This window comes from Orcinus orca, chromosome 1 (assembly GCF_937001465.1).
Source record: "Orcinus orca chromosome 1, mOrcOrc1.1, whole genome shotgun sequence".
Taxonomy (NCBI): Eukaryota; Metazoa; Chordata; class Mammalia; order Artiodactyla; family Delphinidae; genus Orcinus; species Orcinus orca.
Genome location: NC_064559.1, coordinates 101,688,851 through 101,708,746, shown reverse-complemented (window position 1 = coordinate 101,708,746; position 19,896 = coordinate 101,688,851). Strand labels below are relative to the sequence as shown.

The 19,896-nt window shown below is 42.4% G+C and overlaps 1 long non-coding RNA gene across 3 annotated transcripts; it reads right to left on the bottom strand.

The window, feature by feature from the left end:
* Window positions 1-1,498: 1,498 nt before the first annotated feature.
* On the bottom strand, window positions 1,499-11,123 carry LOC117198719 (uncharacterized). 3 transcript variants are annotated; one of them, XR_004479938.2, is made up of 3 exons: window positions 10,134-11,123; window positions 6,787-6,878; window positions 1,499-4,568 (listed from the first exon to the last, which is right to left on the bottom strand). It is a non-coding gene; the product is annotated as an uncharacterized LOC117198719 (long non-coding RNA). The 3 variants fall into 3 exon arrangements; XR_007474063.1 differs by having other exon boundaries at window positions 1,499-1,872; window positions 2,313-6,878; window positions 10,134-11,122; XR_007474062.1 differs by having other exon boundaries at window positions 1,499-6,878.
* Window positions 11,124-19,896: the final 8,773 nt, after the last annotated feature.

Genomic DNA, 19,896 nt, shown 5'->3' with positions numbered 1-19,896 from the left:
TGAAAGTAGAGGCAAGGACAATAAGGAAAAATACAACTTTTGTGTCCACAAATAGAAATGAAATTAAATAACACAAGAAAAACTGGGAAGAAATACATTTACAACATACATGACCAGCAAAAGATTAATATCCTTAATATATTAAATCCATAAGAAAAAGATGAGCAAATCACACAAAACAGGAATAAAATCAGGAACAGGAAATTCACTCATGAATAAATTAATGCCAATAAAGCCATCAAAAAAAATTCTCAACATGGGTAAACAAAGAAGTAAAATTAAAGAAACAAGTTTCCCTACCAGGCTGACAAACAATGAAACAATAAGAGGAATGATGACACCCAGTGTTGACAAAGGTGTGTGGCAATGAACACTTTCATACAATGCTCATGGGAGTTAAACTTGGGACACTTTCAGGAGGACAAGTTGGCAATGATTAATAACAGTAATAATAGCCAAGAGTTCTGTGCTCACTGTGGGCCAGGCCATGATCTAAGGGCTTACCATGTATTGCACCACATGCATCTCCTAGCAACTCAATAAAGGAGGTACTGTTATTATCCACATTCACCAGGAAGGAAACTGTGTCTTGTGAGATCCTCTAAGGCCATTCAGCTAGCAGGCGGCAGAGCTGAGACTCAATCCTAAGTGGTCTGACTCCCGAGCCTGTATCCTCACCTGTGATGGATGTGCTGTTACCCAGGGATCCTGCTTCTAGGAATTCACCTTAAGAAAACAATTGGCAGTGTTTCCACACTTATATGTACAAGGATGTTTATTGCAACAATTTTATTTTAAAAAGGGGGAAAGGCAAAAATGTAAATTATCAGCAGTAGAAAACTGATTAAATAAATTCACATCTATCTATACAATAGGATATTTATTTTTTTAGTCATTAAAACACACTGTGGAAAAATAATGACATATTATTGTTAGGTGAAAAGAAGTAGGCTTTAAAATAACCAATATGTGGTTATATACTCTAAAGTAATGACAATGTAATGTAGGCCATAGATGAGTAAGCATGCATTGTTTTTGTAATAACAAGTTGTATACTTTGTTCCTTGCTTTAAAATGATAAAGAAAAACTGTTTCTTTTGAGTCCCATCTTTGATGTGTCTTTCTTCCTTCATTCTGATTTCTATTTCACAAAACTTTTAACACAGGTACCCCTTGCCCTGGGTTGCAGAACAGTATATTAAGAAACAAATGAACAAAATACAATACAATAAATGATCCTTGACTGAGGCCTTTGAAGGACCAGGAGATGACAGGTCACAAACACAAATTAGTGAATTCAGAGTTAATTCATGAAGCCTCTCCAGCTTCCTCCATGTGCTTGTGCTTCTCAGACCTTCAAGCACAAGTCCAGGGAACAGGGATTCAGGACCAAGTGGACGGGAGCAGTCCCCGGCCCCACGCCAGGACGAGCACCTGGCCTTTTTCTGCTGAGCATCCTCCTGGCCCCAGGCAGACACGGTGGAAGAAGCTGGAAGATGGCGGGGTGGGGGGGTGCTCTCATAGCTTGTGAAAGTTGGGCAACAAGTACAGTGCTATGTCTGACCCCTAGAACCTTCCAGGCCAAGACCACGAGGAGCCCAGCTGAAGTGGTGTGGTGGGGCAGTCACAAGTGACAGATCTCCTAAGCTTTCTGATCCACAGTGTTATCCAGTTTTCACAGTGTGCTGAGCCTTTATTCCTGCCAGGATGTCCCCTAGAGGTTTGTGGCACTTTTTGGTCTATCAAACACATTCATGTCCACTATTTCTTTCCATCCTGGGAGCAGCCTGCCTGGTGCCACTGTAATCAAGTCCTTGTGGCCACATTCTCTGCTGTCTACCCAGCATCCAGAACAGCACCTGTCTGTGTCCGCTGAATGGCAATGGATACAGCATCAAACAGATATTAATGGCAATGTGCATCACATTCTTATCTGTTAGATGGAGGCATCAGTACCCACTCTTCTGGGTTACTGTGGACATAAAATCAGGTCCTGCTTGTAAAACCCTTGTCGAGATGGCTGACACATTGTATGAGGAAAATGAAAGTATCTGAAGAACCAAAGAAATTAAGTGTGGAAGGCATCCCCCTTTCCTCAATTCAGAGGTGGAGTAGCCTGCCAAGTTCCCGAGACCCAAGGTTTCCACATGCGCAGGAAACCTTGCAGGGGGTGGTGAGGCTGTACCCCAGTTCACCAGTGCACCCTCCACCCATTCATTATTACACCTGAGCTGTTAAGAAATCCCTTTTTCTTGTTGCGGAAACTTTGCAGAAGAAAGGCAGCACCTGAGGGGCCGTTTTGCCAAACTGACCTGCTGAGCTTTGTTGGCAGAGTCAGCATGTCCTGGGAGAAGTTTTTGCAGAAGGGATGATGGAGTTATGCCGATCTAGCCTTTCCCTTGTGATGAAAGCCACAAGCCCCTCTTCCACCTGCAAACTCTGGAGGTCTCACCTGCTGCCTCGGCCCTGGGGAGAAGGGGAACCGCCTAGAGGCTATGCAGGATTTCTGGGTCTCCCCACACCCTTCCTCCTTAGCAGGATATCTGGTCATCACCTCGGACACCAAATGGGGCCCCATGGGGCCATTTTATCAGAGAACTAGTCATCCCTGGGCGTAACTGCCCTCCACAGCTACATAAAGTGACGCTCCATAGGAGAACGCGGCATAACAGACTCTGCTGTCACTTCTCCTGGCCTCTGATGACAGCCAGGGAGCCCTAGATGGTGCAGGGCTTCAAATGAACACTCTAGCACTCACACGCTTGTGTGGTTTGAAGCAACTTCCTCAGCCTTGCTGAGCCTTCATTTACTCAGCTGCCCCATGGTCGTAACAACAACGCCAAAATCACAAGCTAACTTAAAGATTAAATAAGGGCTTCCCTGATGGCGCAGTGGTTAAGAATCCACCTGCTAGTGCAGGGGACATGGGTTCAAGCCCTGGTCTGAGAAGATCCCACCTGCCGCGGAGGAGCTAAGCCTGTGCACCACAACTACTGAGCCTGCGCTCTAGAGCCCACGAACCACAGCTACTGAAGCCCACACACTCTAGGGCCCATGCTCCGCAACAAGAGAAGCCACTGCAATGAGAAGCCTGCGCACAGCAATGAAGGGTAGCCCCTGCTCGCTGCAACTGGAGAAAGCCCGCGCACAGTAATGAAGACCCAACACAGCCCAATAAGTAAATAAATAAAATTATTTTTTAAAAAAAGATTAAATGGAAGAACTCTGTGACAACTGGTCAGGGCAAAGGTTTTCAACGATTTATTTGTTTGTTCCACGTGACAAGGGAGCCAGTCAAACGCGGTCATCATGGCAAGGTCCACCTTCTAACATTTTCCAGGGCCACTGCCAGCCCCTGCCTGGAACTGTTCCCGCTGTGCTTTCTCTCCAGCAAGCCCGCTCCCACCTCCAGGCAACTCAGCTTTTCCTCTGGATGCCAATATTTGAAGAAATAACTTCGCTAACAAAATTAAGATAAAAGTCAATTCTCCTCGACATGGCTTTCAGCCCCCTCCGTGATGCAACCCAGCGGTGCCTCACCCTCCACTCCGCACATGCGCTACCGCGCCGTCCTTCCAAACCCAGGATGACTTACACTTGCCCTGCTGTCTTACACCCACACCTTCGCACATGCCCTTCCCTCTGTCTTGAATTCCTCCTCTACCCTTTTGTCCCTCTGACATATTCTGAAGGATCCGAGCTCTAGGAAGACCCCACCACTCTATGCGCCTCTAGTGCAGCCTCTAGAGGGTGTCCTTGTGTATCACCCCGTACTGCAATCATTCATCTACGCATCTGTCTTCCGTGCTTCCATGCAAGCTCCTGGAGGGGCTGTGTCTCCTACATCTCTGTATCTCCGTATTCTACCCCAGAGTAAATGTTCAATGAGAGAGTGAATGCCATTTCCTTCTTGGTCCAGCACAATTTTCTGGGTCAGAAGGAAAGTCCTTTTCTAGTCCACCTCCACTCTGACATCTCAAACCAGCTGACCTCTCCTCAAGTCACAGGTACAGTGTTCCCCTCATTCATCTCTTTCCTGGGCATCCAGTATAAGTCAACTCCCTATCCACCAGCAATGAGATATTATATGTACCCACATTTGCATTTAACTATATTTGCATTTGTCTTCTTTGTGGGCAAACACAGAGCAGAAGGTGTTAATTTCAGCAGGTGCCCTCCAAGGGTAAGTATGTGGTCTGTGGCTATAGAGTAGAATCAGAGATTTTGGTCAGCCAAGGCTTGAAACCACAATTTCCTATTATTTTGTTAAGACAAATGAAAGAAATGCCTCAGAGATGAGCTGCATCACAATCTGAGGACAGTAAGGGTAACAGTAAATAATAATTCTGGAGGCTTAATAATATACCAATCAACCCTAGAAAAATGCTAACACTTACTGAATGTTTTCTATGTGCTGAGCAGAATACTAAGACGTTTACATGGACTAAGGACTCAACATTCATACCTGTATAAAGGATCTACCACTTATAGTTGTGCAACCCAGAGTAATGGCATTGCTTCTTTTTGCCTCCATTTCCTCAGGGGTAAAATAGGGATAGTCAGGGTACCTGCATCATAATGATTAAATGAGTTATTATACGTAAATATTTAGTATGCCTCCCAAAAATGTGACCCCACCCCACCCCCAAAGTTAATCTGAACCTGAGGTTATTAGTCCTAACCACTGGGGTCTATCACTTCAGAGCTGCAGTGTGGCTCAGGCTGCCAAAGGGAGGAGAATTAAACCAACAGGTGGGAGGAACAGGAGGAAGCTATCTACTCATTATAATTATGTTTTTCTAAGAAAGCCTTTAAAATGACAAATGCATGCAACAGGGAGGAGATATGGGGATATATGTATATGTATATGTATAGCTGGTTCACTTTGTTATAAAGAAGAAACTAACACACAATTGTAAAGCAATTAAACTCCAATAAAGATGTTAAAAATAAAATAAAATAAGTGCAGCAATTTGACTTCTTCTCTACCTTTGAGATACTATCATTCATGTGTATAAGTAGGCATATATGAAAACACGCATAGAAGCCATGTTTGCAATCATGAAAATTGGAGTAATCTCTATGTCCATCCATTTAGGAATGGTTAAATAGACTGTGGCAGATCCAACCTATAAATTACTAAGGAATACCAGCAAGCAATAATATGACTTTATACCTGTCAACAGTATGGTTGAGGCACTGTACTAAGTGCTTACATAAATTAACTCATTTAATCCTCACAAGAACTGTATGGGTATAGGTATGCTATAGTCCCAATTAACAAAGGGGGAAACTGTAGACTAGGGGAGTTTAATAATTTAGATCATGCAAATAGCAAGTGACAAAGCTGTGAACTGAAGCCAGGCAGTCTGGCTCCAGAGTTCATCCTCTTAACAATTGCACTAATCTATTGTTGAGTGGGGGAAAAAAAGTAAGGGGCAGAAAGACACATAAGACACATGGTATTCATGTAAAATGTACATATACTACTATATTGTTTCTAAATATGTACATAATGGCAAGAAAATGACCTACCAAAAAAATCATACCAAATTATAACACTGGTTGCCTGTGAAAAGGCAACATGGATTTAGGAACAAGGATTGGGAAGGATGACCAGGAAGAATATCACCCTGATCTAAAATGTCTTAAATTTTTAAAAGATAATGTATTTCAGTATTGTGGAATAATCAGAAACTTATAAAAATAGCCAGAAGAAACCAGATGCTTCAGGATTAAATGACCTCCCAAATACTAAAACAATTGAAGATATATACCTTAGATTGCCACTCTTAAGGGATTCTATAGCAGGGATCCAAACATCAGTGAGTGACTGGTTGTCACCTTAGGTAAGTAAACTCAACATGCTCCAAATTACTCATCAAATTCCAGATTTTATCATCAAACTTCTCACCCCTCTTGTCTCCCCTAGGTCCATGAAAAACATTGCTTACATTTACCTAAATGTCACTATAATTCCTTTAATTCTGTCCATTTTTCCAACTCTAGCTTCTTTGCCCCTACTAAGAACTTTATTCTTCTGTAGCCTTTTAATCCTTTGAAGATGGCTCTTCAGCAAGCCCTAAGTCTTTTCTTCTCCGTGCTAGTCGTGGTGCTGGTGAGAATGAGAAGCAATAGTGATGGTGGTGGCAATGGTGGTAAGAAGAGAATGGATTGTGGTAGCAGTGGTGGTGGTAACGATGGTGGTGGAGGTGCTGGTGGTGATGACAGTGGTAGTAGTGCTAAAGGTGGTAGATGTGATCGTGGTGATGGCAGTGGAGGTGGTGACAGTGGGGATGATGAAGGTGATAGAGGTGGCAGAGGTGGTAGTGGTGGTGAGAATTAGCGGAGATGGCAGTGGTCGTGCTTAAAATTGTGGTGGTGTTCATGGTAGTGGTGAAGGTGATAGAAGTGATGGAGCTGGTGGAGGTGGTAGAGGTGATGGTGAGAATGAGCAGAGGTTGCAGTGGTAGTAGTGGGGTAATGATGATGCTGTTGTAGCAGATGATAACATATAGTATTTGGCATTTGATGTAGTATTGAAAGGAATGGTGGCAGTGGGGCTGGAGGTCATGAAACTAGGGGTGTTGAACTGAAACTAGGCACATTGCAAAAAGCAACTCTAGATGTAGGGCTGCTTACCTGTCTACTAAGACCAAAGTCCCTCCCCCATTTCTGCTGCTGCCTTTGGGCAGGATAAGCAGAGGGAAGGGTACATGAGCCAGAATGAGAGGAGCAAATAGGATGATACTTCCCAGGCAGGGTGGTCTCTAGGACTTTCCTCACCTCTCCACAGCCACAGCAGTTTGTTCTGGATCTCAGCTTCCCATGTCTATTCCATTTTGTGTTTGTCCATTATGGCAATTTCCTGGGTGCTTCTGAGAGAAAGAAGAATGGGAAGAGAATAAGGTAAGTGTGCCAAGGGAGGCCCTTAGTGTCTCTCTTAGCCCACCCTGGGCAAACCTTGGCCAGACCTGTGAGAGCCTAGTCCTTCTAGTTGTCATTTCCCATGTGGAGAAGTCAACAAGAAGCAGTACGAGCCCATGTTCCAGAGGTGGTGGCCACGTCTCACTAGCCACCCCTGTCCAACGCCCCCACAGACACTGAGCCCTGCAGAGGGACACTCGGCCTGTTCTGCCACAGATAGCAAGGTTAGCAATTAGGCTTGGAAATCAGAAACAATATATTTTAAAGGAAAACAAATCACTGTGCCTATAACAGCCTGTCCAAACAGAGCAACCACAACAGCCATGGCATCTCTGGAACTCACTGGCATTGCTGAGACTCATTCCAGCAAAGAAAACAATTAAGTTGGACTTGAACCAGGTTAATTCCATCTGAAGCAACTTAATTGTCTCACATTTCATTCATTAGGGGTTTAGGCATAACGAACAGCAATTCATGTCACCCTGCTCTCGCTGGTGCCTTCCTCTGGATTTAATTGGGTTTCCAAGATCTGACACTTCTGAGCAAGGCTTGGGATGAAGTGTGGCATCAATATCTCTTGTCTGTAGCCAAGTCTTAAGTGGTGATGATAATGATGCTGATGGTAGTGGTGCCACTAAGGGCTCCCAACCAGAGCAGGATGACCTACTCACCAGGACAAACTCATCTTCCAATGAATAATAACATCCTCCTAGGGCCACAAATTCCAAGCATCTCCTAAAATTATTACTCTTTCTTTTCATTCTTCCTCTTATTCTCTCAAAGGTCTGATTATCTGCTCCCTATTAGGTACAATCACCTTGGTTATGATGTTTCCCCTTATTTTGTTTAACCCACCTTTACAGGGCACCACTACATGACAGACACTGGAGTAAGTACTGAAGGTTCAATGATCAGTAAGTTTCAGTTCTACCCTCAAGGAGTTCTTAGTCCAGCAAGGGAGACAGACATTAACACAGAATGTAAACACAATATGGAAAGTGATTTTTAAAATAATAAGTTCAGAATATTTCAGGGGTTCAGAAAGAGGGCACATAGCGTTAGAAGAGGCTTCATGGAATGGGTAATATCTGACTTGGCTAAGAATCTCTTTTCCAACCAACCCAAAGCAAGGATGACTTGAGGTCCCAAAGCCTGGACATCCCCTGCTGCAGGGAGCCACAATAGTCCCCCCATTCTATCATGGAAGCTTAATAAGTCAGCTTGAATTCCAGCTTCTAAGGGTCCTTATTATGTGGGTTCCTTGGAGATCTCGGCCTGGAAGGGGATCTGTGTATGTGTGTTTTGTCCCTGTTTAGAGTAATATGTGACAACTGGACAGCTCTCAGAAAATATTAGCTGATGTTGATGTTGATACAGAATTGTATCACACAGGATGGTAGAGTCTGAAAATCCTGGGCTTTGGAGTCAGACAGACCTGCCTATAATCCTGGCTCAGTTACTTTTGAGTGTGTGACCTTGGGCACATTATGTTTTACATAATGTGTTATGTTTTATGTGTTAATGTCTGTCTCCCTTGCTGGACTAAGAACTCCTTGAGAGTAGAACTGAAACTTACTCATCATTGAACCTCCCGTACTTAGCCCAGTGTCTGTCATGTAGTGGTGCTCCTTAGACTTCACTTTAGTCATCTGTAGAATGTGGATAATAGTCCCCGGGGTGTGGTGAGGTTTAAATTAAGAAATACTAGAGTATTCAGCATAGCGTTTGTCACACAGTATGAGCTCAACAAACAGTAGTTGCTATGATTGGAAATAATAGTGTTAAGTACTGAATGAGTGACTCAGAGAAGAACATGGGAGAGAACTGGACAAAGGGACAGGCTAGTCAGACCTCCAACCCAACTTGAACCGTAGGGAAGGCAAACCCACTGGAGAAAATCTGTCCCTGAAAGATTTCCCCTGTTCACTTTTCCACTCTCATCCCCTCAATGACACCTGACATTTCACTGTAAGAGCTTCAACATTTCTACTATAATTCTGACCCTAATAAACTGCATGCCACCGATGAAGACCCACTTTGAACTACTATCAAATGTCTACACTCTGATTTAAATGAATTGTACAATCTTTCCTTGAATTCAGCATTTAATTAAACACCTACCATTTTCCAATAGCTTTTCCAAATAGTAGATCTTGTTTAATCCCCACAACACCCTCAAAACATAGGCAGATCAAACCCATTTTCACACAAGGACATAGGCTCAGAAAGGTTCAGTCACAATACATGTGGTCCCACGGCAGGCGAGTGATGAAACCGGTCTGCTGCCTCACATATCCTCACGGTCCCCAGAGTCTCCTCACAACCCAGGGATCAACTTCAAGAATGAGTTGGAGGCAGAAAGGAAGAGGCTGGGGCACTAACAGTAGGACTAGAGGCTCAGAGGACATGCAGCCTACTTCACGGTGTGTCTCTGGCTTGCCTCCATGACAGCCCCTCCTGAGTCTGCATCTCCCTCAGGTCCAGGGATCTGCTTCAGCAGGGAGAGAGGTGGACCTGCCCTCACACTTAGGACCCTTCCCCCTGCCCTTAACTGAACATGGGGTCAGGTCTCCTACAGCACAGTCTGTATAACTCAGGAGGACGTTTGGAACCCCCCAAATGGAGATAGCAGGGCCCATGTTAAAATCTAGGTTTTATGAAACCTTAATCATTCACAGACCTCCTTCATAGATTTTCCCTTATCCATGCATCATCTGTATTATTAATACTTTTCTCTAGGTCAACTCACTGTTTACTTAGCCAAATTTATTTGAAAAGGTGTATGACCACATAGCACTTTCTTTTTCCTCATCCTAAGCAATAATATCCATAAAAGTCATAAATCAGAGGTGTTTGTTCTAAAACACATTAAAAGTAGTGCATAGCTATAAACAGTTCTGGAAAATATATCAAATGTTATGATAATATCACCTTTGCATTCTATTCAAGGCATGAAGAGATGATTAAAATAAAATTTTACTTTGACAATCTATCCAAATTAGCAAATGAGTGAAAACATTAAGCTCATTAAGATCTTTTTGAAAGTCAGAAGTAACATTTGAATAGTATTTTCTTCACTCTCTTTGCAAATTATCACCCAGTTATATATTTACACCTGTACAATAAATATTTTCTACCTCTTTCCACAGTCTTCAAATATAAACAGGTCATTTTTTATTTTTAAAGGGAGGGATGGGGAGAAGTACCTCTTCTCTTTTGCTCTTCCTTCTCAAGTGTTCAAACGAGTGGTTTATATTCCCAGATTGCATTTCCTATTCCTTTCTCCCAATTAAAAATGTTCATTCTCATATTTCCTGGAGGAAGATAATTCAAAGTGGAATGTAACATTGACTTCAGGGACACTGAAATTCAGAAACTGGAGATATATGTCTGGTTGTGAATGAAAGAATCCCCTATAGATTTATATAAAATACTAGGTATTATATAAAGATCTAAAGAAAAAAATTTTAATTTAAAAAATAAAAATGCACAGGGAACTCTACTCAATACTCTGTAATGACCTATATGGGAAAAGAATCTAAAAAAAAAGAGTGGATATATGTATATGTATAACAGATTCACTTTGCGTACACCTGAAAATAACACAGCATTGTAAATCAACAATACTCCAATAAAAATTTTTTTAGTTTTTTTTAAAATTTAAAAATAAAAATGTTCATTCATTGCCCAGGGTTGGAATTTGGTTTTCTCATATGCTAACCCAATAATTGTGAGGTTGATATTATTTTATACCTTGTTTTAAGGTAAGGTCAAGTGACTTGTCCCAAATTCCAAGACTAGTAAGGAAAGAACTCAGGATCCAAACACACAGCCTAGCACAAACTTCAATATTTTCCTAACAGGAAAAAAAGTAGTGCATAGCTATTAAAATAAGGAGGGTATGTGATTCCCCAGTAGCAAACACATCTCACTTTATATAACTCTTCTGTAATCTACATAGGATACAGTGGGGATTATGAGGAGTAAATTGTCCTAATGAACCATAGAGAACAATTAAATACATGAATAATTTAATCAGATATTAATAATTAGTAGGTTAATATGTAGTAATCATGTTGATAATGAAATCACATCAATAATTCAAAAGCCTGTTCTGACATCCACTTTAAAACTTCTTTTTTTTTTAATTTATTTATTTTATTTATTTTTGGCTGCATTGGGTCTTCGTTGCTGCGCGCAGGCTTTCTCTAGTTGCAGTGAGTGGGGGCTGCTCTTTGTTGCAGTGAGCGGGGCTTCTCATTGCAGTGGCTTCTCTTGTTGCAGAGCACAGGCTCTAGGCGCGCAGGCTCAGTAGTTGTGGCTCACAGGCTGTAGAGCACAGGCTCAGCAGCCGTGGTGCACGGGCTTAGTTTCTCTGTGGCATGTGGGATCTTCCCATACCAGGGCTCGAACCCATGTCCCCTGCATTGGCAGGCGGATTCTTAACCACTGCGCCACCAGGGAAGCCCTAAAACTTCTAAAACTATATAATCTCAATTCTCTCCATCTTTGTGGGCCAAACAGGCCTTATAATTTCTTGGAGTTGCCAGAATTAGATCAGAGAACCCAAACTTGTGTAGGGAGAGAAAGACATTCTGACCAGACTCAAACCAGCATTGTTATAAATCCTGAAACAATCCTTCCGTCCCTTCTCTCTCTCCTTCCCTCCATTCTCTACTTCATTCTTTCTTTTTTTTCTTCTCTTTTCAATAAACACTGACTCAGGGCCTGATGTGTCCATGGGCTCCAGGTTTAATAAGAGCTACAGTGCCATCCCTACCCTCCAGGAGCAGTCTTGTTGGGGAGGTGAAAATAGGACGAAGACTTAATATTCTCCCCACCCAGGCTAAAGAAACTACTATCCAGGCCACTGACAATCCCAGGAGTAGGCAGATGGGGAGCAGTTCATTCATTCATCCGTACATTCTACACGCATTCCTTGTGGGCTGTGCGAGGTATTGTGCTGAATGCTTGAGGCACAGGACAGTGAACAAGACCTGACACCCCCTCCAAGGAGACCTCATTCTAGTGGGAGACAGGATGACCATCCTGCAAGTGAAGTGCTCTCTCCATCAGACTGGGGTGCTGGGGAAGTTTTCCTAGAGGGGTGATGTCTGACAGAGTTTTGAAAGGAAAATAAAAGTTTGACAAATGGAGGAAAGAGGGCATTCAGAGATGCCGGGAAAACACAGGAAAAAACACAAAGGCATTAAACACAGCCTGGCTCAGCAGGGCAGGATGTCATTGAGTTTGTCTACAGCAAAATGCCTCTCTAGGGCAATAGTCAGAAGTGGGCAGAAACTGATCCACAAAAGGCCCTTTGAACTAAGAAATCTGGACTTCATCCTGATGTGGGGACACTGAAGATTTTTAGGAGAAGAATGACATAATAGGGCAAATCCACTGGCACGGCTAGAGACACAGGTGATGAATGATGTCGGTCAGTTCCACACACAATACAGTTGTTGTGGACATCAAGGACTGGCTGACAAGTGAGGGTCGAGAGCAATCCCAGGGCCAGGGAGGAGTGCCCACAATCCTGTCTGCCTTCCCAGGAGAGAAGGAGCAGGTTCTCCAAGAAAGAGTCAGGCATGAGGAGAGGAGACAGGACACATGTACCCATACACGGACTTATAAACACACATCACATGCATAAACACACATACACATACACATATGTACACCCATCCCATGTATACACATTCACATACATGTGAAGGCAGTGCCAGAGCCAAAGCCTAAATCTGGAGAAACCTATCTAAAGTTTAAACTGTTTTCCAATCCTAACTCAAAACTTACCTGTTTAAGAAAATGGGAATAGGAAAATACATATTGATAATAACCTTAAATGTAAATGGATTAAATGCTCCCACCAAAAGACACAGACTGCCTGAATGGATACAAAAACAAGACTCATATATATGCTGTCTACAAGAGACCCACTTCAGACCTAGAGACACATACAGACTGGAAGTGAGGGGATGGAAAAAGACATTCCATGCAAATGGAAATCAAAAGAAAGCTGGAGTAGAAATTCTCATATCAGACAAAAGAGACTTTAAAATAAAGATTATTAGAAGAGACAAAAACGGACACTACATAATGATCAAGGGATCGATCCAACAAGAAGATATAACAATTGTAAATATTTATGCACCCAACATAGGAGCACCTTAATACATAAGGAAAATACTAACAGCCATAAAAGGGGAAATCGACAGTAACATATTCATAGTAGGGGACTTTAACACCCCACTTTCACCAATAGACATATCATCCAAAATGAAAATAAATAAGAAAACACAAGCTTTAAATGATACATTAAACAATATGGACTTAATTGATATTTATAGGCCATTCCATCCAAAAAAAAACAGAATAAAAATTTTCCTCAAGTGCTCATGGAACATTCTCCAGGATAGATCATATCTTGGGTCACAAATCAAGCCTTGGTAAATTTAAGAAAACTGAAATTGTATCAAGCATCTTATCTGACGCTATGACATATCAATTACAGGAAAACATCTAAAAAATACAAACACATGGAGGCGAAACAATACACTACTTAATAACGAAGTGATCACTGAAGAAATCAAAGAGGAAATCAAAAAATACCTAGAAACAAATGACAATAGAGACACGACGACCCAAAACCTATGGGATGCAGCAAAAGCAGTTCTAAGAATGAAGTTTATAGCAATACAATCCTACCTTAAGAAACAGGAAACATCTCAAATAAACAACCTAACCCTGCACCTAAAGCAATTAGAGAAAGAAGAACAAAAAAACCCAAAGTTAGCAGAAGGAAAGAAATTATAAAGATCAGGTCAGAAATAAATGAAAAAGAAATGAAGGAAACAATAGCAAAGATCAATAAAACTAAAAGCTGGTTCTTTGGGAAGATAAACAAAATTGATAAACCATTAGCCAGACTCAGCAATAAAAAAAGGGAGAAGACTCAAATCAATAGAATTAGAAATGAAAAAGGAGAAGTAACAACTGACACTGCAGAAATACAAAGGATCATAAGAGATTACTACAAGCAACTGTATGCCAATAAAATGGACAACCTGGAAGAAATGGACAAATTCTTAGAAATGCACAACCTGCCGAGACTAAACCAGGAAGAAATAGAAAATATGAACAGACCAATCACAAGCACTGAAATTGAAACTGTGATTAAAAATCTTCCAACAAACAAAAGCCCAGGACCAGATGGCTTCACAGGCGAATTCTATCAAACATTTAGAGAAGAGCTAACACCTATCCTTCTCAAACTCTTCCAAAATATAGCAGATGGAGAAACACCCCCAAACTCATTCTACGAGGCCAGCATCACCCTGATACCAAAACCAGACAAGGATGTCACAAAGAAAGAAAACTACAGGCCAATATCACTGATGAACATAGATGCAAAAATCCTCAACAGAATGCTAGCAAACAGAATCCAACAGCACATCAAATGGATCATACACCATGATCAAGTGGGGTTTATTCCAGGAATGCAAGGATTCTTCAATATATGCAAATCAATCAAGGTGATAAACCATATTAACAAATTGAAGGAGAAAAACCATATGATCATCTCAACAGATGCAGAGAAATCTTTTGACAAAATTCAACACCCATTTATGATAAAAACCCTGCAGAAAGTAGGCATAGAGGGAAATTTCCTCAATAAAATAAAGGTCATATATGACAAACCCACAGCCAACATCATCCTTAATGGTGAAAAACTGAAACCATTTCCACTAAGATCAGGAACAAGACAAGGTTGCCCACTCTCACCACTCTTATTCAACATAGTTTTGGAAGTTTTAGGCACAGCAATCAGAGAAGCTAAGGAAATAAAAGGAATCCAAACTGGAAAAGAAGTAAAGCTGTCACTGTTTGCAGATGACATGATACTATATATAGAGAATCCTAAAGATGCTACCAGAAAACTACTAGAGAAAATCAATGAATTTGGTAAAGTAGCAGTATACAAAATTAATGCACAGAAATCTCCGGCATTCCTATACACTAATGATGAAAAATCTGAAAGTGAAATCAAGAAAACACTCCCATTTACCACTGCATCAAAAAGAATAAAATATCTAGGAATAAACCTACCTAAGGAGACAAAAGACCTGTATGCAGAAAATTATAAGACACTGATGAAAGTAATTAAAGATGATACAAATAGATGGGGAGATATACCATGTTCTTGGATTGGAAGAATCAACATTGTGAAAATGGTTCTACAACCCAAAGCAATCTACAGATTCAATGCAATCCCTATCAAACTACCACTGGCATTTTTCACAGAACTAGAACAAAAAATTTCACAATTTGTATGGAAACACAAAAGACCCCGAATAGCCAAAGCAATCTTGAGAATGAAAAATGGAGCTGGAGGAATCAGGCTCCCTGACTTCAGACTATACTACAAAGCTACAGTAATCAAGACAGTATGGTACTGACACAAAAACAGAGATATAGATCAATGGAACAGGATAGAAAGCCCAGAGATAAACCCACGCACATATGGTCACCTTATCTTTGATAAAGGAGGCAGGAATGTGCAGTGGAGAAAGGACAGCCTCTTCAATAAGTGGTGCTGGGAAAACTGGACAGGTACATGTAAAAGTATGAGATTAGAACACTCCCTAACACCATATACAAAAATAAGCTCAAAATGGATTAAAGACCTAAATGTAAGGCCAGAAACTGTCAAACTCTTAGAGTAAAACTTAGGCAGAACACTCTAAGACATAAATCACAAGATACTTTTTGACCCACCTCCTAGAGTAATGGAAATAAAAACAAAAATAAACAAATGGGACCTAATGAAACTTCAAAGCTTTTGCACAGCAAAGGAAACCATAAACAAGACCAAAAGACAACCCTCAAAATGGGAGAAAATATTTGCAAATGAAGCAACTGACAAAGGATTAATCTCCAAAATTTACAAGCAGCTCATGCAACTCAATAACAAAAAAAACAAACAACCCAATTCAAAATGGGCAAAAGACCTAAATAGACATTTCTCCAAAGAAGATATACAGACTGCCAACAAACACATGAAAGAATGCTCAACATCATTAATCCTTAGAGAAATGCAAGACAGGAATAAAGACACAGACCTACTAGAGAATGGACTTGAGTATATGGGGAGGGGGAAGGGTAAGCTGTGACAAAGCGGGAGAGTGGCATGGACATATATACACTACCAAACGTAAAATAGATAGCTCGTGGGAAGCAGCCGCATAGCACGGGGAGATCAGCTCGGTGCTTTGTGACCACCTAGAGGGTGGGATATGGAGGGTGGGAGGGAGGGAGACGCGAGGGGGAAGGGATATGGGAACATATGTGTGTGTGTTACTGATTCACTTTGTTATAAAGCAGAACCTAGCACACCATTTTAAAGCAATCATACTCCAATAAAGATGTAAAAAAAAAATACTTATCTCTTTCAAGAAGAATTTTCCAGCCACTTCTTTTCTCCGCGATCCCTTGACCCTCAGTCACTCGGCTCCCATTACACTCTAGCATCCTGAGTGACTTCTTTTCCAAATACCCAACTAAACTGTGTACTCCTTCTCTGCCCCTCCTGCAAACCCTCTCACACACAAATTGGAAGATGTTGCTTCCAACCACATATTCCCAAGGGAGTGGTGGCCCAGCAGCCTGTGAAGAGAAGATGGCATTGAAGGAGACAAGATGAAAACATCTGGAGGAAAACAACGATACTGTGGAGTTAGACAGAATCTAGGGGAACTGAGGCACTAGATCCTGCACAATGAGAGTCAGGGGAGATGAGAAGTAAAGGTTGACGGGGGTGTCCTCACATAACAAAACTTTCTCCTCCGCTACTGTGCAGCCATCCTGCATATAAAGTCCCAGCCAGCAGTCCATCAGGGAGACAACCAAGACCCAAAGACATTCAGTAATGAGGTCTCGAGGGTACAGAGGTTCCAGCACAGCTGGAAGGTCTAAGTGGTAAGACTTGGAATTGGCAGTGGAGCACAGTGACTAAGACTAGTGGTTAATAGACCATGGAGGGACAAGGGGGTATGTGCATGATAACAAAGTCATATGGAAAAATCAGCACCCAAACCTGAGAATTTATATGAAAGAGAAGGATAAATGAAAAGAAAAAAGAGCAAGATAAAATACTCACCAAAACTTTAACACCAGTTGTATTTGAATACTGGAATTATAGGTGACTGTTTTTCTTTGTTTTGTTTTTCAAATTATTTGTAGTGAGGCTACTTTTTTTTTCTTTGCATTTTACAGCATAATGACTCACTAGAGGGTAGTAAGGCCAGTTCCACCACCAGGGGATTCACTGCCAAGGATAGTTCAGGAGCCAATTAATCCCTCCTCTAAGACTCAAATGGATAGATGTCAATTGCAAGAAGATCTAAATCCACACAGGCTGTTCACATGCCCTTCTTAATTCCGAGCAATTATATCCACCCTGGGTAATGATAAGCTGCAAAGATTACTCATAACACAGGCCAACTTTCCTCACCCTGCCCTCCTGCTCTACCCCTCCCTCTTCCTCCACCGTCAGCTCAGGTGGAGAAACGCTCTTGGGTGGAGAAGTTCCCAAAATGCCTCTGATTTGAGCCTGAGGCTGGCACCCAGGGAGATATGAGAGTTTCTATGCTCTTTTCCAAGAGGCCCATGATTCTTGTCATTCCATCTAGTTTTTTCCCTATCACTGCCTCTGACGCCCCTCATGTTTCCCTCCTCTCTGTCCAGAGAGGGGTCCTGGGAATGGAGCGGGGGCAGAGTGGGGAGAGGGGACAAAAGGAAACCAGGACAGGAGTAAGTCAGATTGACCTTATCGGTGAAGAAACAGAGGTCTGTGGGGACCGTGCCTTGCCCAGACTCACAGGTCATTGGTGGTTGGTCCAAGTTTAGAGCACAGGTCCTCCCTGACCCCAAGTCCTCAGAAAAGATTCTGATCCCTCCCCTTCAGAACAGATCAGAGACTGGCAAACCTCACAGCTCTCCTGGAGCTGCTTCAGACCCAGCCAAAAAGCTACCACTGGACCATAGGTGGTCAAGATCTCTGGAAGTCACGATCCAAGGCATATTCTGAAAACTAAGAAACAAGAAACAATGGGGGAATCAGGTGCCTTGGATGGAAGACGGGGTATGGCAAGGGAGAAGAGTTTGCCATGGCCAATTTAGATAAACTACTTTCCATGGAAAAATACATCAAGTTATATATGCCCTGGGATCACCTTCTTGGCTGATCAACAAATATTTATCAAATATTCAGGCTGAGCCCCAGCCCTGAGTTAGATGGGGATTTGGAGGTTTAGGAGGATCCCATCTTGCCTGGATGGTGCTCGTAGGCCAGAAGGAAAGGCCCTGGGAACCTACACAGATGTGAACAATAGTTGCATAGTCTCTCACCTTGGGATTCTCTGAGCACATGGATGGAACTAAACAAAGAAGTCACTAGAGACCCACCAACAAAACTGTGATCATTTCCACTCTTTAGGCAGTGGGAAAGTTTGCCCCAAGTCATCCACCTAATTTCAACAGTTTCAGCCATGAAATAAAGAGTGTGGTTGGAAGAATGAGTAAAAATTAAGAGTAACCAACAAGTCTGAAGAACAAGGTTTACTGGCCAAGACAGAGACTGGATCCAGATTCTGATCTTCAGTAGTAAACCCTATGAATAGTTTGTGGGTCAGAGAGAAGTCACACCCAAAGCCCACTGCAGCCCAGGCAATTCCTGAAAGTAGCACGTAAGTACCAAATAGGATTCAAAACCAAAGTGAAGAGAGCACTGACCTTGCCTTGCTTTTTAATAACCCCCAGGAAAGAAGTGCATTGACGCAGTCACCTAAAGCAGCACACTCCTGAAAAACTGCAGTTAAAGCTTTAGGCCAAAGAGCCTACAAGCCTATGGATTTGAAATGCTTTTGCTTTTTTCTCTGTGTCGTATTGACTTCCAGATTCCTTTTGACTTGGGATTCTGTTAAAACAACCTGGATTATCCACCCACAGATATCAGTGGAGAGGGTGGTCAAGGAGCCAGCATTCTGGGACCTCCAACTACCACCATGCATAAAAGTCCTGAGAGGGATCAAGGGTCATTGTCTATCTCAGAGCAGGCCTGGGGCCCACAAATGCTGCTCACTGCTCCTCCCTGCTATAAAGTTTATGTGTGAGCCGAGGAAGTAGGCCCTGAGCCCTCAGGCTACAAAGCAGCTGCCCACCTGTGAAAGGACCTCATGACATCAGCAGTTAACTTCCAGGCCCAGAGGCTAAAATGCCCAGGCCCAGCAGCTTCCTTGAGCATGTCTACTCAGCTCTGAAATACTTTTACTGTTGTTTTAACGACTCTCTGGTCTCACTGACAACACCTGGAGGTACTCTTGTCAGGAGAAAGCAGAAACTCACAACCTGGATCTGCAGTAGGAGTACTGAGCTGGGAGGCCAGAGACCCAGGTTCTAGTCTTGGCCCTGCTGTGTGCCCTTGAGAAGTAGGTTAGCCTCTCTGGACTTTGGGCTTGTCATCTACCTCTACAAATGACAGAAGCTGATTGGATGATCTCTACTGTCCTCCCATCTCCTGCCATCCACCAATGCATACAAGCGTCCCTGAGGAGCTGGAAGCACCGTTGCTGAGAGCAACCTCTGTCCCCTGCCTCCCAGAGGGCAGAAACCTGAGCCTGACTGGGGGAGTCATCCCTTAATTCTGCCCATATTGATCCAAAAAGAAGAGGTATGTAGTGCTTGGAAAGAACACAAGATTTAGAATCAAAAGAACTGAGTCCAAATCCTGGCTTTGGGAATTTGAGCAATTGTGTTGGCCTCTGTGAGCTGCTTCCTCATCTGGGAAATGAAAATAACATATCCCCGAGCACACAGGACCGTTGTGAGAAATAAACAAGACATGTAAATGACAGTGGTCTATAAATCCGAGTCTGTCCAGACAAGAAGTCCCTAGGAGCACAGCTC